At 40.2% G+C, this 24,053-nt stretch overlaps 1 protein-coding gene across 1 annotated transcript in view; it reads left to right on the top strand.

Annotated features, from left to right (window-relative positions):
• Window positions 1–24,053, top strand: part of MSL3 (MSL complex subunit 3) — a 227,807-nt gene that overhangs the window by 190,364 nt on the left and 13,390 nt on the right. The window lies entirely within an intron of this gene.

Consider the following 24,053-nt stretch of genomic DNA (forward strand, 5'->3'; position numbering starts at 1 on the left):
CACTGAAGGAGGTGCCCCACATCTTGAATTCTGTGTCCTCATTTTTCTCTGTTTGACCATGTAGGTCCACCAACTCTTTCCACTCCATGTTCTCTGCTCTTGCATTCCCTTTCCTGTGACCAGCTGGGGACCCCTTCACCGCCACTCCCCCATCGTTTGAGCCTTGGGTCTAGTTCACGATGAAAGCTATTGTTTTATGCCAGGCACTGTACTCATATTTGCAACAGCCAAATGAGATGCTAGCATCTTTTCCTCTTCCCTAGTTTTTCCACGATAAGGCAGCTGAGGCACAGAGAAGTTAAGTAACTTGCCCAAAGGTATAAACATGGGTAATGGGTGGCAGAGAGGACTCAAATCCAGGCAAACTGGCTCCAGCAACCGTGTTTTCAACCAACAAACCCTTGTGTCACTCACTTAAGCTACATTCCATCTCTGCCCCATCTTTCCCAGTTATGGGAAGCAATAAAGCTATTTATTTTTGCCATTTGCAACCGCATGAAGCCTAACAAGTAGACCTACCAAAACCCATTGCTTTTATTTCAACCTCTTTCTTATTCTCTGATCGGAGAAAAATAAGGAATCAGTGGGGGGCTTACTTTCAAATATTATTTAGGCTAAGTAAAGTTTTAGTCTCTCTATTGTATTCATTCCAATTCAGATATTCTTTCAACTGACGAAATCTCCCTTCATATGTATTACTATAAATGGGAGTTTCCTGGAGGTGGTATTAGCTATTTTTCAGTCATTATAGGGAAGTATTTTTAAAAGGTCGTAGGTAGTCCTGAGGAAGACAAGATAACCATGAGTTTGTTGGCAGGAAGCAAAAGAATGCCTATTGAGGGATAGGAAGCTCATCCGTTCCACGAATAAATTTAGGGTTGTTGAAATGATTTTTCCCTGAAGGTTTTGATGACTACCTAAGTCACTTGCTAGTTTTGAACTCACTGTGCTTTGGTCAAAAATGCCTATCATTTATCTCATACTAAAATAATTGAAGCAGAGAAATATAACCGCAACCAAGAGTCTCATAGATGTTGGATCACATTTTGCGGCAGTTAGTGGCCTTGCCTTGCGGTCATAAAGAAACTTATAAAAGGATGCTGGGATGGGAAGACAGTATATGAGACAATTTTAGGCAAGTCTATTATCAAAGTAAAGTTTACAGCCAGGCAGGCTATGATTGGGTGTGAAGGCAGTAAACTTGGCCTGAACAATCTGGATAATTGGATCTTATCTCCAGCTTTATTGGGTCATTGGCGACTTGACCAAAAACAGAGGCTATTTCTCATCGGCATTTCCTCTTTGCAGCAGGACTACTAAGAGGGACCCCTTCTCGGCTCTCAGGATGGCAAAGTGCCTGCAAAGTCTTCCTGGGTGACGCCTCTAGTACAGCCCCATTCCATTTACCGAAAGTAGGCTGAATTACTGAACTTCCTTGTCAATGTTGATAAAGTCAGCTGTGGAGGAGCGTGCCCCAAGAACGTTACTGTTGGGGCAGTGCCATCCCAAGTGTGAAAGCACTAGTGGATTTCCATGGCGTTAGGCCTTAGATCTCAAAAGAGGGAGCCTTTCATCAATGACTTGGATAATAGAATATAGAAATCACGGGTATTAAGATTCCACATGGCCTTAAACCATTTGTAGGGGGTTGTCATGCAGCTTGGAAATTGGGTTCAAGTTTAAAGTTTCCTTGATAAGTGGCAGTAATCATCAGGATGAAATACTTAAGAGCCCAAGGCCATCTTGATATAAACCCACTGATGAATTTGTGTGAAATGTTGTGGTCTGTGAAAGGCTGGCTAAGTTTGGGATTAGGGAGATGCCGAAAGCCTAGAATCTGTATGATTTAATAAAACATCGTTGTCTTTGTTATTTAAAAATATGTAACATGTCAGTTCCTTCTTACTAACATCTGTCAAGGTAATTAGCTTAATAGACTTAAAGGGTTGCTTTAACCACTCCCCACCCCCATTTCTGCCTCTCTCCGCTCCCAACAACCCTCACTGGAATATCCAAAGTACAGTTAGTCTTACTGAGTTACAGTAATAAACTGTTAATAGTACATTCCTCCTCTACTCTCAGATCCAACAGCTGTGGTGTTTGGGGGTTTCTAGGATACTGTAGCAAAACCAGAGACAGATATAACTTGCTATATTTAGGGAAACCTTACTAATTTTATGATGCCTAGTGGCACCAAGAGAGTAGGCAATTTGGGTCTCCAGCCTAGATCAAAGAGATACACTTTTCCAAAAGTGTATATCAAGTCTCTTCTCCATTTCCCTTTCAACTCAGTAACCTTTACCCCTCCTGTCACCATAACAATCTTCATCCCATATTAAGCAGTGATTATCAGAAAAGTCAAAGGAGGAAAGCTTTTCCTGATGTCTTTTTTTTCTCTTCCTGGGGCCCATCTGGTGATCTGATCTTCTTGCAGGCCCTTTGCACTTTGTAATACATAGGTGTAATACATACATTGGACTTGCCTTCCCAGATAGTGTCTGATGCTGCCACATTGTGTGCAAGCTTTTTGATCACTTTTGCCTCTCCATTGCCAAGAGTCCACATACCATGATCAGGGTAAATGCCTAATCACACTGGCTGCCTAGAAAACAGGGGAGAAGGGCTTGGTCTCAGCACTAACCGACTACATCTCAATCGCAAAAATTAACTAATAATGCTCTATGCAGATGATCTGCAGGATGTCACTGTTCTTCATAGATAAGAACTATATAGGAACTACCAGAGCAGCAGAAAGAGTAGGTATCAGGAGTCAAATTTCTGCTGACTGCAAATCTCTGCCACTTTGGCTGGGCAAAATGATTTTTCCCGGCAGGTTTTGGTGATTGCCTAAAGCACTTGCTAGTTTTGCTAATGTGGTTTGACCTCACTGAGGCGCTCATCACAAATGTCTGTTATTTATCTCATACTATACGTAGCTGAGACAGAGAATTTGTTCCCAGCTAAGAATCTCATAATCATCCTTTGGCTCAATCTAATTCTGTTTGATTGTCCCCTGGTTTAAGCTTCCCCTGCAAATAAATATAGTATTGATCTGGTGGTCAGTATGTGTAATTCGCAATTGTTTTTCCCCTCTTCCAGATCATTTGTGTCTCACATGGTTTGTAATGGCTGAATTTGTCAGGGGTTTTTCCACTGGGCTTCTTAGATTTCTGCAGGTCATGATCTGATCCTCAGCATTTCTTCATTTCCTCCCTTTCCGGAATCTATGAGTCACTGACTGCATCTTAGCCATGGACCGGCCTGCCATTCTTACTCCAAAATCGGAATCTGAGTTGCTGCGTTACATGCCCCAGATTTGTTAGGGCCTGGGAAACGTGCTTCCTTCACTTGCAGCAAAGCTCTTTGAGTATAAGATTCCATATAACACATTATCTATGGCCTAGCCATTTCCTTTAGCTGATTATTATCTGGTTATTATTCGTAGAACATGACTCCAGAGTTATTACACTATTAAAATTGTACTGCTTATGTAGAAACATATGTATATATAAAATTTAACAATGTAATAGCAGTATAGAGTATAAGCTGGTCAATGGCAGGGTCTGTATCTCAATCATTTATATTCTAGCACCTCGAAGAGTACCAGCTCATAGTTGGAATTCAATAAATGCTTTCATTTTAATGAATAAATAAGTGATGGGATAAAAGAACAAATGACTTTGCACTAGATTTTTCCCTATTAGTACGTGCCTAGTAACTTAAAGAACATTTCGACTGTCTTCCCAACGTTTGTTCCACCCTCCCCCATGGGAAATAGCAGTACTGCATTTGGTACAGAGATTGGGGCTGCCCCAGCTCTAGAGATAATTCCTGATTGGTCTAGGCCTATTGTCCCAGTGTTAGGTACCAAAAATGACACACTATTTTAGGTATCATGAGGAAAAAATGAGGAAAAACCCTGACATAACTATACATCAATTGTAAGATGTATTTTTACTTCAGAGATGTTACAGTATGAAAAATATGCATCTTATAATGGATCCAATATGATGAGTTGGTTCTATCAGAGTGAAGCTCAGGACTTTTATTTGATGGTTTGGGGAAGAGATGGCCCTCCTCTCAAGTGCAAATGAGAAATCATGTAGCTCTGAGAATCCCTGGTCATCGATATCCTAGGACTCTGAGGCGGGCTGGCCCCAGATGAGGCCAACAGTTTCAATGCCAACGTGAAATGCTGAAAAGAAACTGGCTTCTTGACTGTCCTGTCTTGGGGGTTCTTCAGTTATGTGGATCAATACATTCCCTTTATCATTTAAGCCAGTTCCAGTTTTATTTTTAAAATTTGGAACCTAAAGCATCCTGCGTATGACTTTTAATAAAGGATTCTGGGCTCAGAGAGGACAGATCATACACTGAGCAGCAATTAGAATTGTAGGGGAAGAAATCCAAACTGTGATGCAGTATAGAATGTGGATGAAAGAACACATGTAAGTGGAGGAGAACGTCCCTTCTGTGTTCTCTCTCGAGCTAGATTCTCAGATCGTAATTAGTTCCTGCTCTGGAGTCCACTTGGAGGAATTTTCATTAGAATTCCAGAGGAGTCTTCCAGGGAAAGTTTATGAGAAAGTAAATTGTAATTGTCCAGTTTGAAGAAAACAAAAGTAGTAATGAAGAGGCAGGATAGCGTAGTGGAGAACTTCGGGCTAGAGTCGGATGCCCGAGTTCAAATCCTGGTTCTGTTGCTCACTCCTGAGACCTCAGGTACATTGCTTGCTTCTCCCTCTCTTCTTTCTTCATCTGCCAAAGAGAACTAAAAGAGTACCTACCCTTTGTGTTGTTAAGAGAATTAATTGAGATTGATTCACATAAAGCACATATTGAATGCCTTACACACGCTAGTCATTAATATTGAAAAAATTTAGAAATCATCTTCAATTATATGCCACATCTCGAAGAGATAGAAATCAGGTGGCCTTAGCCTTATGAGTATGTAAGAATAAATTAGTTTATATTAAAGCTCAAGGATTTAGGTTGATTACAAAGAGGGAAAACTTTTCAGCCAGTAAAAGCTGCCAGACCTCAAGATAGATAATAGACAAGATTCTTACCTGTCTAGATTCAGTCAAGTCCTCTGGAGTTAGCCCAGCGCAACTTTCTGAAATGAAGGCTTGATTTTGCCTCCCTCTCTCATGGGGTCATGTCTTTGGGGGTCTTTTATTTGTTAAGCACTAGAATTCAGTAACTTTATTTTTGCCAGGTTAGCCAGTAACCTCCACTTCAATGCCTCTAATTCACACTTTCTATGTCCTTTCTCCTCCCCTTGTTGAAAGAAACAACCTCTATGTCTATTAATTCAGGTTCCCATCCATAGCTAGGAGTAAAGAAATCATTGTTATGTTTGAAAACATTTGGTTTTGCTTAAATGTATTTTGTAAAATGTGGTGTTTCTAAGATGAGGGCTGTGGTTTGAGTCAGAGACCAGGGCTATCTAATCTTGCATGTCCTGCTTAAGGAGGAGGCCAGGTATACATCCATCTCCAGCTGTTGATGGATCTAGGGCTTTGCTGCTCAAATTGTAGGCCTTGATGTAGCCAGGGCATCACCTGAGACCTGCTAGAAACATACCCTTATCCCCTCACCTACTGAACAAGAATCTGCATTTTAACAAGTACCTCCAATGATTCTGGAAGTGGGAGAAGCACTGCTCTCCAGAGCATATCTGGACGAAGATGGGGAACCGACTGTAAAGCTCATCTTCTAACTGGAAGAAAGCTTCTGTGTGATTTTTTTGCTGATAAGTTTTCATTCTTTGTTTTCTCTCTCTTCTGTGTTATTCTCCTTTGTCATTAAGAGAGAAAGCTAACCACTTCCTAAGAAAGAAACTGGACCGATAGAGACCCGCTGGTGATAAGGAATGCTATAGAACACTAGGGAATAGGCAGTAAAACTTGTCCTCTGCCAAAGAAAGCTCACAGGCTCTAAGGATGGTGGTTAATGAATTCTACCCAACTCTTAAGGAGAATCAGGATTGGATCCAGCAGCGATTGACAGTGATCAAAGGTTCCTGACATGAAAGGGAGTCGGGCTTGACAGACCCTGGGCACAGCTCAAAGGGGTGGGCATAGGGTCAGGTCCCAGGAGGGGCTGGAAGCTGGGAGTAAGGCTTGAACTAGAGATCTGGAGTGGGTGGTTTACAGTGGAACACAGGTCAGCCTGGAGGTGAAGGATTTGCTGAGAGAAAAGTCAAAGTCAAGAGACAGAGAGTTGAACGCGGCCTAGGAAAGAGCAAAGGCAAAGGTTAAAAGTCCAAAGCAATTGTCAGAAAGCAGGAGATCCGTGGGAGTCGAAGAGGTGGGAAAAGCCACGCGGGAGATCTGGGGTGGCAGCCCTCTGAGCAGCTTTGCTAATGAGAATCTCTTTCTGAGCCGGCAATGAGCTGTCGGCAAGTGCAGGACATTGAGCCCAGTGTGTGGTTCGCCGGGAATCTAGGCTGTCATTAAATTAAATGGGAGCGCCTGGCTGGAGTGAGGAGAGAGGGTCACAGAGGTGGCTGCTGACCGGGAGCCGTTGCCCCAGGCCGACCGCGTGTGTGTGTGTGTGTGTGTGTGTGTGTGTGTGTGTGTGTGTGTGTGTGTGTGTGTGTGTGTGTGTGTGTGTGTGTGTGTGTGTGTGTGTGTGTGTGTGTGTGTGTGTGTGTGTGTGTGTGTGTGTGTGTGTGTGTGCGCGCGCTTAATGGAGGAGCCTTGCTTTCCCCACTGTGCCAGGCCCAGGAGCAGAGTTCCTGAAGGGTTGCTGGGAGGCAGGAAAACCACACAAGCTCGTCAGCTCAGGTGGAGAAGGTGAGAGGAGTCAGGCAAATGAGGCCGTTGGCCTGGGACGCTGAGATTTGACTCTTGGTTCTCTGCTCTGTCACAGAGTCTGATGGGCACGGGTGACCCTGAGCATAAATCACATCACAAAGGAGGGCAGAGGCTTGCATAGAACAAGAGCAGGTACCTCAAATCTGTGAGGCCTGTGCCTCCGTTTAGTGCTTCCAGTTATTTAAGTGTTCTTCCAAAGAAGGCGATACCATTTTGAATATAGGACAAAGCATTCTATCAAGAAAATTTGCAGGCATTGCAGTCAGACACATTGAGGCTTTGGAAAATTATCTTTGAGCTTTAGTTTCCGTTTCCATAAAATTGAGAAAAATGCTACCTCCTTTGCAGACTTGTTGGGAAGGTTTAAAACATGTAGAACATCTAACTCAGTAGCACCGGGCACATAGTGGGGGCTTGATAAGATCCAAGTAAATAACCATGGGGGCGAGAAAGCATTCATACTGCTGCCTGAGCCTTCTACCTACTGTTGCCTCATTATGGTTTTCCTAGAAATCTAGGAAGCCCAGTGGAAAAACCCCTGACCTTTCCTTATTCTTTTTGCATTTGGGGACACTAAATTTTGGGGGCATTTACTGCACAAAGAAGATGATAATTCTATTTCTGGTGGGTAAGGGATGAGGACAAATGTAATTCCTAGTTAATATAATTGATAGAGGGAAAGTTGAACTCTACCTGGAAGCTGTGTACAGTACAGCCTTACTCTGCGCGCTTTCCTGCTGGTGGGCAGAGAGCCTGGAGGAAAACAAGTCTTTGGTGCTAGCCCTGAAAATCCATGTCTATAAAGTGCTGGCCAACTTCTCAGCTTAAATCAAAGAGCTGCTATTTATTTGGTGAATTATGTGAAGTTAGTGGGTGGGTATAGGTGAGTACCCTGCCCTTTCCAGACATGACATTTGCATTTTATCAGGGGTCTCCAGAGAAAAATACCACCATTAAAAGCAGTGACTCTCACACTGGGAATTGTTGAGGCTGTGGCAGAGCCATGGGAGAGCAGTTTGGGGACAGGGAGGTTTTATGATATTCCTCTCCTTGGCGCTCCTGAATGTTCCCTCTTTGGGTGAACGTCTCTTCTGCCAAATTAATCCTAAACTTCGCTGAGGGTGAGGTGGGGAGTAGATTCTTCTCAAGCTGTTTTCTGGCCTGCGATTTTAGGTTCTGCAACAGAGGTGTCTGAATAATCTGTAGCTTATCACACAAAAAATTGAAAGACAAATTCTTCATGAAAAAGTAAGGAACGATAGAGGAGGGCCTACTGGCCTTTTGATAGTGAATACCATAGAAGATAAAAGTATTTCCTCTAAAAGCTATTTTTTTCTTTCTTTAAAAAAATCATGCAGCCTTGATCTGGTGCTGTCTTCCCTTTTTTTAAAAAAAGAAATCTTTAAAACACAACACTCTTGACTACACATCCTTTTTCAGGTAAGCTGCAGCCTTGATCAGTAAACCGATTTTTATTTAAATGGAAAGGAAAACCTACTTTCTGGCAAGGGCATCAATCTGGTTGTCCCTTTGAATGTGTTAATTGCAATTGTCAAAGGAATTGGAAGACATAGTTTTAAATATTAGATCAATTGACCAAGTATAATGTGACTCCTTAGATCACACACTTCTGTTGTGTATCAAACAAGCCCATCATTATTCAAGTTGTTGCCTAGCGAGAATTACCAATGACCAGCCAGTTTAAGAGATTAACCTGGCTCAAAAACACCCTGAATGGCTGTGATTCAGCATCTTCATTAGACCCAGTTATTTCCTCCTTATTTGCCATGACTCATCAGCTTTGATGGGACCAGTTCTGTGATCATTTTCACTTTATTTTGTCCTTTCTTTTGGATTGCATCAGATTTTTATTTTAACTTTCCATTGCACAGGATCATATTTATCACAGAGGGCTTTTTCTTGTCAAATAAAACAACCAACAAAACAAAACAGGATAAATCCTGGTTCATGGAAACAGTAGCAAACTGTACTTGACTATTAAGCAAATAGTGTTTTTTTTCTCATGTATAATGAGTAAAAAATGTCAAGAAGGCATTTAGGTATAAATTTTGCTGCTGCTTCTTATTAAAAAGTAGCTGCAACTGTAGAAAACAAACTCTGAGCAAATGGCTGTGTTTGTGTAAATTTGCTTTTCAGAGTATTCTGGCATGGTCCTGGGTCTCAGAAGTGGAATCTGTGGATAGAGCGGACTCAAGGACATCTGTCAGCCCACGTGTTTTTGTTCTCTGGGGCTCTGATGGGTAGTCAGAACAATCTGATGTCTTTGGGGCTTCTCATTGGTTTTTCCTCCTGGAAAACCTCTCCAAGGCTGATGTCCTTCCCTGTGATTCAAGAGTAGAATGTGTTAAATGATAAGTGGAGAAGTAAGAAGAGAACTATACCCATGACTACTGCAGCATAGCTACTTTAGCAAGATTGAGCTATCTAGGGCATTGTGCCTATTTAAAAAAATAAAAACAAAACAAAGTACATTTGGAATTGAAAACCGATTCAAAGAATATATGCCATCCATCTTAGAGAGGAAGAAAAAGAAATCCTTCTGGTAATTACTGCAGGAGACATCTAAACTGAATCACTGAAGTAATGAAATGGTTATTATGAGCAACATAAGTCAGGGCTGCTAGGAAAAGTAGAATCTTAATGAGTAGAGTGTGTTTGTAGAGAATAAATCACACACCACAAATACAAAAATTTGTTTTGAAGCATTTAGAAAATTAGGAGACAAAAAGAGAACATCTTTAAGATTGAAAAAAAATTTTTCCAGCTTTACTGAGGTGTAGCTGACAAATAAAAACTGTATATATAAAGTATACAATGTGATATTTTGATATACATTGTGAAATTATTACCACAGTCAAGCTACTTAATGCACCCATCACCTCACATAGTTATTTTTTTGTGGGTGTGGTGAGAACACTTAAGATTTACTTTTATTTCCAGAACGTATTCATCCTGCCTAGCTGAAACTTTATACCCTTTGACCAACATTTGCCCATTTCCCCAACCTCCCGGCCCCTGTTAATATCATTCTACTCTCTGCTTTTATAAATTCAAGTTTTTTAGATTCTACATAGAAATGAGATCATGCAGTATTTGTCTTTCTGTGTCTGGCTTAGTTCACTTAGCATAATGTCCTCTCTGTTCATCTGTGTTGTCACATGTGGCAGGATTTCATTCTTTTTTAAGGCAGAATAATATTCCATTGTATATACAGTTCACCCTTGAACAACTTAGGGATTAGCAGTGCTGACCCCTGTGCAGTTGAAAATCCATATATAACTTTTGACTGCCCCCCAAACTTAACTACTAATGTCCTACCATTGAGCCTTACCAATAACATAAACAGTCGATTAACACATATTTTGTATGTTATATGTGTTATATACTGTATTCTTAGAATAAAGTAAACTAGAGAAAAGAAAACGTTATTAAGGAAATCATAAGCGGGACTTCCCTAGTGGTCCAGTGGTTAAGACTCCATGCTTCCACTGCAGGGGGCATGGGTTCGATCCCTGGTCAGGGAACTAAGATCCTGCATGCCACACGGCAAAAAAAAAAAAAAGAAAGAAAGAAAGAAAGAAAAGAAAATCATAAGGAAGAGAAAATATATTTTCACTATCATACCATATTTATCTATACAGTGAGTTTACATCTCTGTTTATAAGATGAATTGTCTGTCAATACCTACATCAGAATTGTCTTACATGCTACAAAATACTGTAGATGTTATGTGTATTACACTAGACATCAAAATGAAAAGATATGTGAAAATTCATATTTATTTACAGATGTAACGATTCATGCATTGGTAATGAAGAAGAAGCAATGTGATTGCTTTATGGTTGCCTTGTGCAAGCGATATGATTGCTTCAATACAGTAGCACTGTACACTCTTGAATGAATCCTTATAACATATTTGTGCCATACAGTATAAATCATATTTATAACACAGTATTGAAAACACTGTTACATTTAAAAAAACACTTGTGATGATAAGCTGATACATGAGAGGGAAAGACAGACATACTATACAGTAATGTAATTCTTTGAAAACAAAGTTATAAAACAGTAAGAAAACTAACACTTAACTTTATATTAAATATCACCGTATACCTGTGTAATGATAGACTATCCCCTTCAATACAAGTCTTGCACACGATGTTTTACATGTATATTTTTGTATATTTATTGAAAAAAAATCAGCATATAAGTAGAGTCATGCAACTCAAACTCGTGTTGTTCAAGGGACAAGTGTGTGTGTGTGTGTGTGTGTGTGTGTGTGTGTATCACATTTTCTTTATCCATTCATCTGCACTTAGGTTGTTTCCATATCTTGGTATCTTCAAGATCTTAATTCGCATTAGGGTCAGTGCTTTTTCTTGAAACTCAGTGTATATAGAACTGCTGTGTACCCTGTCTTCTCTCCTGTCCATACCACACCCCGCCAACATCTCACCCTAGAATAGGTCCCTCTTTATTCCCATAGTACCTTATTTTTTGTATCACTAAGCACTTGGGTAATTCTTACTAACTTTGAAAATGAATTATGGTGAAATATGCCAATACCAGGAGGATGGGAATCACTGGGGGGTCACCTTAGGGTCTGTGTCACAGAATCTAATCCTTAACAGCATTTCAAAATAAGGTCCAATGTTTCAAGCATAAACACTTACAAGGTATGATTTCGTAAACTAATTATCATGTAAAACAAGGAGACAGACTTTTATTGTTACCTGTGCACATCCCATGCCTTTGAATCTATTTTATCTTTTTCTTGAAATACAAATGTATTTCAAATGTACGTGTACAAATGTACACGTAACTTTGTACCTCTATTCTAACCACAGACAGGGATTTAAATTTAGACACTAATTGCAGTTGAATAGACTATCAAAGTCAAGCTTACGGATAGTGATTGCTTCTGAAAGTTCCACCCTTCTTACATCCTCTTGAAACTGGAATATTTCTTCTGTGCTTTGAGCAATAGGAAAAATGATTTCCTTTACATTTTAGTTATCTACCTTAGTCACCTGAGAACATTTAGAAATTTGCTCCTCTAAACAGAAAAGGAGACAACCCTACCTTTGACACTGATAAAGCGTGCATCTCAGTTGAGATGCATTATATGAACTTCGAGTTGATTTTGGGTTTGCTTGCCGTGATTACAAACAGTGGCAATTGAAATCGTATAAAAGTTTTATTGCAAGTGCGCTCACATCCAGATCACAGGGAACCATTTTATTTTTATATCTAGACTACTATCCAATGATTTAGAAGATAGATGTGCTCTAATTTTATTCAGTGTGTTCTTTCTGAGTGCTATAATAGGCTTTTGTTTGCATGCAGGCACCTAATTAAGAGAGAAAAAAAATCTGTTGTTAAAATCAGCTGGGAATAATCAGAATGATCATTCTGAGGCTTATAAATATTACATGAGCAATATGGGTGCATCCGTAATATATAACTGTTTTCCAGTTCCACTTAAAACTTTTTGTTCTAAAAGTCTCCAAGCCCAGGAGAAGATTGGTGCTTTAAATTCTTAATCACAAGAAGAGCTCGCAGGATTTCTATTTGCAGAGATTTGGTTTATTTATATACTTTCAAGGATTATTACAAAAACCAACATGTTATTGCTGTTGCCACGTGTTTAGTCTCTCAGGATAGGAATCTAGTGTGGCTTTCCCAGAGTCCCAAGGAGATGCCTGCATTTGGTGGGATCTTTCACCACCTGTGTTTTGTACCTGAATATTTTGATTGTCCTCTATTGAGTTCCACTGCCTTTAGAGAACTTGGAACGATGTGATACGATTACGTAAGTCTTCAAAAAAAAATTAAGTGAGATCAGAGCTCTCATTCAAAAATTTTAGCTGGGATTCCTGAAAAGAGATGTAAAGAGAAAATAAATTCATGGTGAAGAGATTTCCTTAAAGGGGGAGGAGGATTGGAGCCTCACTTGAGTTCTCTCTCTCTCTTTTTTTGTTTACCCTGCCCCCACTTGAGTTCTTCTTATTGCTCACTCTTTGTCCCCACCCTCTATCATGGTGGCCTCCTTTTGCCCTGGGGAAGCCCTTCAGCATTATTGCCCCTCGGGGAGCTGCCTCCTCTTGGGGGAGGGTGAGGGGGTAGAGGGTGAGGAAAAGAGCCTTAAGCTCCCCGTGGAGGTTCAGATGCATAACCCACAGATACCGGGTTCCAAAATGGTCCTTGTTTTTTGCAAATGTTACAATTCATCCACTTAAAAGATATGATTTTATTCCAACAATACTTTAATTTTTTAGTTTACCAAGAATGTTTTAACCAAGAAGAATGAAGTTATTTCTTTGTCTTCTCTTTCCAAAAAATTGGATTTTTCAGGTAATAGCCTAGGCATCATGGTCATTAAACAAATGGAGAAGATGTGGGTACCACCTCTTTCCCATAGGTTGTAACCAAATCAGGGGCTGTGTATGGGAGCTCTAATTATGTGTCTAGACTGGGATTTCTCAGCCTCGGTACTATTGACTTTTGGGGCCAGATAATTCTCCGTGGTGGGGGCCGTCCTGTGCATTGTAGGATGTTTAACAGCGTCCCTGGCCTCTACCCACTACATGTCAGCCATGTTCCCCTTCCCACCGCCTCTGAGTTGTGATAACCAAAAATGTCTCCAAACATTGACCAATCCCTCACCCTGGGGGGAGGGGGGCAAAATTGCTCCTAGTTGAGTTCCACTGATCTCAGGAAACCATCAGGAATGGAGATGGGGAGTACCAAAAAAAGTTAAGCAAAAGTAAACATTCATTTAAAAATCAACATGTTCTATAGACCAGTACGTCTAACTTGAGCCAGAGACATGTATTGTACAAGTCAGGGATCTAATATTAGCATTTTTGCAAAAACAAAGCTCTGCCTCTTCATATGTTCTTAAGTTATTTTTTCATTCCATCTGTTTTTGTGATGCAGTAATTTCAAAAGCCACAGTGAGTCTAAAGGAATATAGTCATTTGCCCTTTAATATATTTTCAAATAGGTATTTGTAAATAAGTCTGAGGGCAAAGAATGTGATGATGTATTGAGTCCTTGCTTGAGAATATTTTCATGTGTAAATTTTTCTTCGATGAAACAAGAACAAAAGCTCTTGACTGGAGTCCAATTCTGCTAATTATTTTGTGATGAGCAGGTTTCCTGTTTTTTTTTGTTGTTGTTTGTTTTGTTTTTTTCTGAAGAGTGATGTATGTACTAACAGCAACTGCACAGGAACAAAAACCACAATCTGAGGCACTGAATTTAAGATGACTGGTGTTTGCAAGTAAGGCCTGTCTTCACGTAGACCAGCGCTTCTCAGCTGGGTGATTTCGCCCCCCAGGAGACATTTGGCAATATCTGGGGATTTTTGATTTTCAAAACTGAGTGAAGGGATGCTATTGGCCAGGGATGCTGCTCAACATCCTACAGTGCACAGCAGTCTTCCATGACAGGGAGCCCTCCAGCACCAAAGAGCAGTAGCGCCAAGGGTGACAGAGCCCGGCGTACGCATTTGGGAAGGGAGGGCTTCATCACATAAGGTGGCCTGAGGGTTGGAGGAGAGTTATTTGCCCCCCAAATTCCTCCCCTACTAGTTCGTGGAGCTCATTCCTTTGAATCTAGCATAGACTTGTTGTTCTCTTCTTTTAAAGGCTGATAGTCTTAGGAGAGGTAAGATGTTGAGTTACTAAATACAGTGAGAACCCACAAGTTGTTTGCTCTTATGATGAGAAGATAGCAGGATGGAGCTAGTATAATTTTGTTTGGGTAGCACATTCGGGAGTGGGAGAGGTCTTTGAAATGAGGGAGAAGCTGCCGAAAGGGGCTATGGAGTCTGTAAGGTTGAACTCTGTTTGTTGCTTCATTTCCTTATGGTTGGTTGTCTTCAGGAGTATTCCTAAATTCACGAACACACAAATAGCAAACTGTGTTCAGTGGGGGGGGGGGGGGGGGGTGTGTGTGTATGTGTGTGTGTGTGTGTGTGTGTGTGTGTGTAGGAGCTGTGTTTTAGATTAAATCTAAAAGATGATTCTTATAAAATACGATTTCTATGCTTGCTAGTTCTCCAGATAATGAGTGATAATGGGGCATATTCATCCCAATAACTCAGGCACCCCAAAGTTTACATTAAGGTCATAGACTTCTAGAAGACATCAATTCTGTAGGAAGCTCTATGCTTAGTCCTTCATTCCAGTTTTGCGACTGTGTTCTTTCTTTTCATTATTGCATATTTAATGCCATATGTCTGCTCTAAAGTAGGCCCAGAATAATTTGAAATACTGGTTTCGCTTAAAAAAAATCCGTTTTCCCCAGTCCCTTTTCCACTTAAGACTCCAAAATACTTGCAACAGCTCTCCTTTTTGTCTCAGAACAGCTTGAATATGTGGTCTTTGGACCTTTTCTTTTCCCCCAGGATTATGTATTTTGTCTTTGTACTAAAATGTTTCTCGCAGCTAAATTGTAGTTCTTTACAATGAAAGTTAGGTTTAATTAAGAGTTTAGCAGAGTCTTTCAAAAGTATCTGAAGATCAAAGATGATCAACAAGAATGTCACACTATAGTGTGGTACTTTGAAGCACCACTTCCCCTCAAATTTGGGTTTCCTGACATCTGTTTCTTTGCAGTGGCATACTGTAACACTTTATTTTTTTTTCAGTCACAGATCAGCCTGGAAGAGGTCCCAGAGAAATTTAATTTTGTCATCCCAATCTTTCCCACCCTTGCCGGGGTCCTGCTATCTTTATTTGCTTAGGTTTCCCATTTTAGTTGCCAGGGAGCTGTAAATAGAGTTCAGTCTTCAACATTTCAGACTTCTTTCCCCCACCAAAGAGTCTACTTTTCTTGGAAAATACTCCTTCAAATTGAAAGATTGAGAATTGAAGACAATGAATTCTTGGATGCTCTTTCACCAGTTAGATATCTAAACATGCAGTTATTTGAAGTATTAAGAGAAACTTAATACTTTAATTTGTCAAAATCTCACTGTGTCTGTCAATGTAAATTAACGTAATTATTCTTCTTGGTCATTTGAAGGCTTTTACCCAATGGTGATATCAACTCCTCTTCTGATTTGGCATCTGTCATAGCCAGGGACCATCGTGAACTTGGACTAAACATGCGGGCAAAGTTATTCACTTATGTGGTTAAACATCCACTCTCGTAATTAGTATCAAATTGCATTTGAAATGTCCAACACTCCAACTCTTATGTTCATTAAAGTGTGGCTGACAACTGTTTACAATAGCCAGGACATGGAAGCAGCCTAAGTGTCCATAACAGAGGAATGGATAAAGAAGATGTGGTACATGTATACAATGGAATATTACTCAACCATAAAAAGGAACAAAATAATGCCATTTGCATCAGCATGGATGGATCTAGAGATTGTCATACTGAGTGAAGTAAGTCAGACTCAGAAAGACAAACATATGATATCGCTTATATGTGGAATCTAAAAAAGGGTATAAGTGAACTTAGTTACAAAACAGAAGTAGAATCACAGATGTAGAAAACAAACTTATGGTTACCAGGCGATAAGGGGGGGAGAGTTAAATTGGGAGATTGGGATTGACATATACACAGTACTATATATAAAATAGATAACTAATAAGAACCTACTGTATAGCACAGGAAACTCTACTCAATACTCTGTAATGGCCTATATGGGAAAAGAACCTAAAAAAAGTGTGGATATATGTATATGTATAACTGATTTACTTTGCTGTACACCTGAAACTAGCACAACATTGTAAATCAACTATACCCCAATAAAATTTTTTTTTAAAATGTGGCTGACATACTGGAGGCTGGAAGTGGTCCTCAATTAAATTTCACCTTTGGTAAATGCATCAAGGCTATTTTTCAGAATCTTTTGGCAATGTTACTTTAAAATTCTGTTGTTGAGTTCTATTTCATAATCAATAATAGGACTTTAAATTTTCCCCCAGATGTGCCAGGTGTAAGATTCAGTTATTTAGATATACTCTCCATTTATAAAAAGAAAAAAAAAGCCAGACAGTGTACCTAGAGAATGAAATTCCATTAGTTAGTGCATTGATTCTGTAATGTGATACACTGGCTCTTTGATAAATTAGGGAAGTTGCTGCATCTCTGTCAGATGACGGGGGAAAATTAAGAAAACGCATTTAAATATTTGTTTCTGGTAAACTGGAAAACTATAAATAGCGTGCTTTAGCAGAAGATTCCCTCCCCAGATGCCCTTTTGGCTCCTCCTCACTGCCTTTGTGAAGAAAATAAGTAAGGATTGACAATCATGTTCCCAGAGTGGTGGCAATTAGGTTAAGAAAATTCTCTGGGTAAGACATGAGTGTGACTTCAGCAAGTGCATCTATCATGCTCCCCTTTCAGCCTTTTAATCAGGCAATAGATATAAACATTTAAAATATATGCAGCAAACGAAATGAGATTCCTTCAGGGGAAATCAGTAATGCTTCCTTTTGTATATTTATTGTTGCTGTAAATTGCAAAGCTTTTGAGGCCATAGGTGACAGTTTGTTCATCTTTTTTCAGCCGTCACATATCACAATGCCTGGTACATAGTAGGGGCTTAATCAATATGTATTGAAGAAATGAAAACTTATTTTAGGGTATCAAACAAATTTCCATTGTCTATTGTGTCCAGCCATTCTGCAAAGAATGGGGAATGGGGTGGGGGAAGGGACAAGAGAATGTAGTAAAATTTGATGTAGTTCTGGCTTTCAAGGAGATTTCAAGGTAGTTGGGAAAGTAAGATATACACGTATACAAAGTCACTGCTTAACTAGATGCTCCTGGGATATAGACTAAAAATGTCATAGAACTGTGTAGTCCTTGCAGCTCTAAGAAGTTTGGGAAGGGTGATTACTACATGGAAGAAAGGTGGCTTAAAATGAAGCTTTGTAGATGAGGTGAAAAGAAATAGTGAGTTCTTCTGCCTGAACAAAGATATGGCATAAAGAATTAGTTTGGGGTGCAAACAGTGAAGGGGTTAAACTACTTGGTGGTGTTTGGAAACACCTGCATTTGAATCTGAAATGCTATGTAATGGGATGTCTTGCAGATTGTGAGATGAGATATGACATGAAGATGGTGTTTAAGAAGAGTAGTCTAGACGTAAGACTTCAGGATGGATGGGAACTGAGCAAAACCAGAGTCAGAAATATTGATTAGGAGGCTGTTCCAGTAATACAATTCTAAAGAAGGACTGAAAGAATATCTCCTTGGTATTTTGGATTTGGAAGGAGTACAAGGTTAAATGGAAGGCAAAAATTGTTGTCATATTTCCTAACATGCATGTGTTAGTCAGCTATTGCTGCAGTAGTGCTGTGTAACAGATCATTCCCAAATTTAGTGGTCTGTAACAAAAACCATTTACTTTTCTTGCTCATAAGTGTTTGGGTTGGCTAAAGTGGCTCTTTTCCAGGCTGCAACTTGGTGGGGCTTGGTTCCATGTTTTGGGGTCCATGGACCAGGCTTTGAACTCCAGGCTTCACAGCTACAGCGTGGGTCTCATGGGTCCCAGGCTGAAGGGACAGAGGCTAACTAGAACATGCTCTTCACGTGACCATCATAGGGCGAAGTATACTTCAAGCTTCCATTAGAGTTACATTCCTTTGGTCAAACTAAGTCACACTACAAAGCCCAAGTCAATGGGGCAGGGAGGTATATACTCCAAGTAGAAGGGAGGTTAAGTGAATATTTTCCGAGCAATAATCCAAACTTTCAAATCTGGTATAATTTTTTTTGAAATGCATCTGGACAAGTCATTCAAGTGGTTCCCTACTGGTGTAAAGGTCAAACTTCTTAGTAAGTAGAGTTCTTCATGATCTGCTCACATTCCCATCCTTGTTCTGCCAGGTTCCCACATCTATCTTGCCTTCTGATTCCACTGACCTATTCGCAATTCACCATGAAATTTCATGCCTCCTCTTCACACATTGTTCCTTTCTGCCTGCAATGTTCCTCCTCTCCTTTCAGTCCTTCAAGTCTCGATCTAAGTGTTGTCTTTTCTCAAAGGATTTTCTGACCTCTATGAAAGGCTGTGATTGATACTGCTAATCTTCATTCCCTGATACTTTACGCATAACTCTGTCACAACACCAATCACATTTTAATGCTGTGCACTAGAGGTTGGCCATGTGGCTTATCCATCTATATCTCCCTCACATGTGTTGATTGAATGAGGCTACGATAATAGTGGTATCTTTAGAAGGAATTGGAAACTTGGGAAGCAGAACCACAGGTTTTCTTTGCTTTGTTTTTGTTGCTGTTTTTGTATGGGTAAATGAGGGATAAGAAAGTGACGAGTTTTCCCTTTGTGCCTTTTCAGATTTGAGGTGAGGGCAGGATGTCCAGGTGGCTCTCCATAGCTCAGAGTCTGGGGCTGTAGCGAAGGTGAGAGGTCTGGGATAGAAAATCCAATTTGGCAACCATCTGTGTTAACCTTGTACTGAAATCTTGACTATGGTAATATGGTCTTTTCTGCCTAATTGTCATCTAAAATCCTGTTTTTGAAAGTCCTGCCATAAAAGGGGATCTTTAAAAAAGCCCTTTTGTGGTAATGCATACATCATATCTAAGTCATAGGAAATGTGTGATTGCTCATACTCAGAGGAGAAATGATTGTTTCATCAACATGACATATCCTACCTCCAAAACTTTTATTTCTTAGCATTGATGAAAAGTTATGCAAACTTTGAATGCTTCTTTAGAAAACAACTTGCCTTTCCAAACAGCTTGCATCAGGAACAGCTGCATAGTCACTTAAAGAACTAGTTGACTAGTGCTTTTCAGTTTGTCTGGGAAGATGTTTTTCCTTTTTTTTTTAAATAAAAAAGAGAAATCTGCTTTGGTTTTTTAAAGCAGGGATAGCTCAGGATCCCTATCTAAATAGGCTGTTAGTCTTTGTATAATTTCAAATGTCTGTGAGACACACAGTAAATAACAGTTGATTATTTGACTGCTGGTATATAAGAATCTCATCTAGAAAGCCCTTCCTCCTGCTGCTTCTTGGAGAGGCCTTGGCAGATGGTCACCTGTGGAACTACCCCACCTAAGCACTTCACTTTATCCCAGGTGCCCATATCCTATCTCTACCCTTGTCCTCAAGGTTCCCTTGCGAGGTGCCGTATTTGTCAATGACCTGCCACTCAATCCAAAGCAATAAAGACATTGCTAGCTGAGCCAGACCAAAACTGAATAGTTTGGCTTGTAACTTCTCTATAATAAGTGTTCTAAAGAAACTCAAGGAAGAAAGAAATCCAGAAATGGCCCAACTCCATAAATGAACATAGAGTTTGAATAATGAAACACTAACATTAACAATTAGATCAGAAACCTTTCAAGTTGAATAAATGTTTTTTTTTAGCAAGAGACAAAAGAACGTACATGAAGACAAATAACATTGGGTGTATTGCAGCCTCGAGGTCGTTAAAGCATGTTTGAAACCTGATGGAGCAAGTTATAGAAGTCATTGACAAATTCACCACGGCAAGATGAGTTAGCACAGGCAAAGTGCCGCGTGCACCTGTAACAGTCTCATGGGGACTGGGTCTGCATCACCTGCTGCTGATCACATCAGAGACTCAAAAGGCAGAAAGCAAGCCTGAATGGGAGATTACAGAGGAAGCAATTAGCAAATGCGGCACACCAGCTCCCCCAACTAAAAACCTCTTCTTCAAATGATTATGAGCATCTGTGCACGCCGTTGATGGCTATGTCTGTCTTTGGAGCCCATCAGTGATATTCAGAAAGTGGTAAAGATGAGCCTTTCCTTGTCAACACTCAGAGCACATCCTGAAAAGATGTTCTATGCTTTGAATGCTCATCTACTCTTTGAGAAAAAGAACTCAACTTTTACTGACATTTAAAAGGTCCATGTTTGAGAGTTAAGCTTGAAGTGATAAAATGATATGCCTCCTCAGATTTATTACTTTTGAATTACACCAAATCACATGTTCCAATGATAGTTTTAAAAACCCACTTTACTTTTTATCTTACCTACTTGAGTTCTTATACCATCTCTGCCCTGCCCTCTCTCTGCTCCTACCACATGAAACCTTTTCTGTAGGTTTTGATACAAGTTTGCATCATTTTTTCTGCAGTTAATTTGGCATAGAGCAGAGCTGTGAAAATATCTGTGAAGATTTTGACTTACATGGAGGTAAGGTGACACATAAGCCAAAGAAGCATATTTGGATTTCAATTCTTTTTTAAAAATATCCCCAGACATTGATTAGAATTATGCAGGAGAAACAAAGATAAGGTCCAGTAAGAGTCCAATAAAAGGCAGCTTTGACATAAATATACAGTAGCGTTTAACAGAAGAAAAGTTCAGTATCATAATAGACCGAAAATAGATGTTTACTTGTAGAGAAATTGTCAAACATGATGCTGAGTTCAGCTTGTTCTCAGCGTCCTCTGCTCGGTCCTTCCTGACCATAGTAGCTGCCTTGGAGTACATTTTCCTGGCCCAGAACATTCTTCCGTCTCTTCCCTTCTTCAGGTTATGTTCCCACTTTTCAAGACTCAGACTGGGCATCACCCTCTCCTGGAAAATCTTCCTAAACTGGATTAGGTATCTTTTCTTTCTGCGACCTTAGCACCCTCTGGCTAGCTCCGTTGTCACGCCGAGTTATTCTTTCTGCCTTTGTGAGCTCCTTCCCTAGGAAAGGGTGTCTTTCGTTTCTCAAACCCCTAGCTTCATGAAAGTTTGTCGAATGAATGGTTCTGTAAATCTTACTTTTCTACTTGATACAATTTGTAACTTACCAGATGCATTTAAAAACTGACAGGAACCTATTTGTAGTCTTTGTTTCTCTTGCCCCTTATGACTATTCATGCACTTAGCTGCAGAAATACAGGTATGCTCGATGATCAATTGCTATTCTGGACTCTACTGATGGGTTATGTAATAAATGGTATATGCACTGCTCGCCTTTCTAAACAAAAGAAGAAGAATGACTTCAGGCATGCATCCCACCCTAAGAGTTTCAGGGCTCCGTGGCACAGCAACTATACTCAGCGGGTATTTGCGTTAGTTAAGGTTGGTCATGACAGCTGCTTTAATACAGACTGAGAGACAACCATATCCAGTATATTATTCCTAATATTTCTCTAAGGTGGACCGCGTGAAATTGAACTGAGTTGGAAATGCAGGAGTTTCAGTTAGTTGTCTTTTCTGATGATTTACTTGATAGTCGCACAGAAGCGTAATTGAAAATATAGGAAGGTGATAGGTGATAGATAGTTTACATTAAGAAAGAAGGCAACCTGGAGAAAGAAGAGACTATATAAATGACCATCTATTTCTCAGATATTTTATGAGTGTGGACAAATATTGATCTAGTAGAGCAGTGATGCCCTATCATCTCCTGGAAGCCAGAGTGCCTGCAAACACAGAGACATTGTTAAAAAACAAACAAAACAATCAAACTATTAGAGAGGAGGGGGAAAGTTATCTGGTACACTCAGAGCACCAATTTTCAATTCTGAATCTTTCCCCTGAGTTAGAGGCTTGCTGGAATGACTTGACCTGTAAAATTAATGCATTTTTATCTTTGTAATTAAACGAGACTTTTGGAATTCTTCCCTGTAAATAAATTTTTCAGAATGGCCATTGAATTAATTATCTCCCCATCATCTTTTTCCAAAGATTATTGGTTTTGAATAAAGATAGACTTTCCATCCTTAGCAGACTAGAACCAATGCCCGGGCTTTCATGTCTGTGTATAACCAGAATCTAGGGAGTAAATAATATTTGTAGCTCTCACTCTTCCCAGGGGCCAGCAGAGCATCCACTGACATACAAAGCTCCATGTTAAACACAGGTTTAGGCAGCTCCTCGGAGGCCTGTTCTCATAATGGCAGAATGAAAGGTGCAAAATGCGGCCACAGAGCATTGGACTTCCTTCTCAGTGCATTTTGTAGAGCATTTATTACCCAAATTTTGGACAATGAAGAATGTGTTTTAATTAACTTGCTGTATCTCCATTGAGTTCTTGGGCCCCTCGCTCCCCTTTATGTGGCTTGAATGATACACAGAAGCAATAGCCTGCCTGCTTCTGCTCATGTGGGTATGGAAATCTGTTATCTTCCTAGGTTTGTTCATAGGCAGGCGGCTTTGGTTGTGTATCAAGTCAGCAATTCCAAGCAACGCAATAGCCTTTCTCCTAGAATTGTCTGTCTAATCACAGGACAATGCGATGGACTCATTTAAAGCAAGTATGTAACAGAAAAGCCAAGTAAAATTAAGTAATGTTACAAGTCAAAAGCAGTCATGGTACATTCTTTTTTTTTCATTTATTTATTTTAATTTATTTATTTTTGGCTGCGTTGTGTCTTTGTTGCTGTGCGCGGGCTTTCTCTAGTTGCGGTGAGCGGGGGCTACTCTTGTTTGCGGTGCGCGGGCTTCTCATTGCGGAGGCTTCTCTTGTTGCAGAGCACGGGCTCTAGGCGCCCAGGCTTCAGGAGTTGTGGCTCGCGGGCTCTGGAGTGCAGGCTCAGTAGTTGCGGCGCATGGGCTTAGTTGCTCCGCGGCATGTGGGATCTTTCGGACCAGGGCTCAAACCCGAGTCCCTTGCATTGGCAGGCGGATTCTTAACCACTGTGCCACCAGAGAAACCCCATAGTACATTCTTATTCCTTTCTACCTTATGCCCATTTTTTAGCCCTTAATCTGGATGCAGTAGAGTTGATAATTGAGAGCCTTTATTGGTGTTCATTGCTGTATCCCCACTTCCTGGAATTGTGCATCATACATAGTAGATGCTCAATAAATGTTTCTTGAATGAATGAAAAGAATCCCTTGGAAACTGGAGACGGAATCCCCTGTGGGGTCAGCTCTGTATTCATTCATTCATTCATTCAACAGACCATTGTTAAGAAGTTACTATGTATCTATAGTATTAGGTATTGGGGATGCAAGACAGTCCTTCATTCTTGAGTTTCTCAAGCCTAGAAAGGTGGGATTTGGAACATGTAGACGCATTGACATAATATCTGTCTACAAAGTTGCTATGGTAGATGTATATTTCAGTAGTCCCACTAACAGAGGGGGTGGGGATGGGAGCTTCTTTCCCAAAGACCCAGGATCTGAGACACTACTGGGTAGAGTTTTAGTAAAATGAGCAGAGACTGAGTAGGTGTCTACCAACTATTCTAGAAGCCACTTTGACATTAAGCTACTCTTATCAAGACCCCCCACCCCTACCT

The sequence above is a fragment of the Balaenoptera physalus genome, assembly GCF_965194825.1.
Source record: "Balaenoptera physalus genome assembly, chromosome: X".
In the NCBI taxonomy this organism is placed as follows: domain Eukaryota; kingdom Metazoa; phylum Chordata; class Mammalia; order Artiodactyla; family Balaenopteridae; genus Balaenoptera; species Balaenoptera physalus.